We start from the raw sequence: 513 nt of genomic DNA on the forward strand, positions 1-513 counted from the left end.
GCCCCTCGTCCTTTTTGTCTACCGAATACGAAAGTAAAAAAAATCGAAGAGGAAAGCCGGTGCTGATAAAAAAAATCTGAACCTCCGTCATTTTCACTTGGGGGAAAAACAATGAAAAGTGAGGAAAAAGAAACGTTTTGCACTCTTCTCCCACCCCCTTTTGTCTATTTTTCCCCTCTTCTCTTCCCATTTTCCTTCCCTTCCGCCTTTTCCTTCACTCCCAGCCTCCCCAGACTTTTCCTCACCCCAGAAACCGGCAAATACCACCTTGATAATTTTATCTCCGGCAAATGCGAATGCAGTAGCCGTCGAAAGCACGTCGGGCCAGTATATCACGAGGCCAACAATTAATTTGTCGCACTAGATGATGTGTGTCTGCTTGGGCCGCCTCTGCTGCTGGGTATGCCCGGCGTACATTAAATTTCTTGTTTTTTCGGTCCCCAGCGCACACTAATTCGGTGTTTTCAAAAGAGGATGGGTGTATTTACTCGTAGGTGTAAATGTATGCTGTCG

Source organism: Penaeus monodon, chromosome 21, assembly GCF_015228065.2.
Source record: "Penaeus monodon isolate SGIC_2016 chromosome 21, NSTDA_Pmon_1, whole genome shotgun sequence".
Classification (NCBI taxonomy): Eukaryota; Metazoa; Arthropoda; class Malacostraca; order Decapoda; family Penaeidae; genus Penaeus; species Penaeus monodon.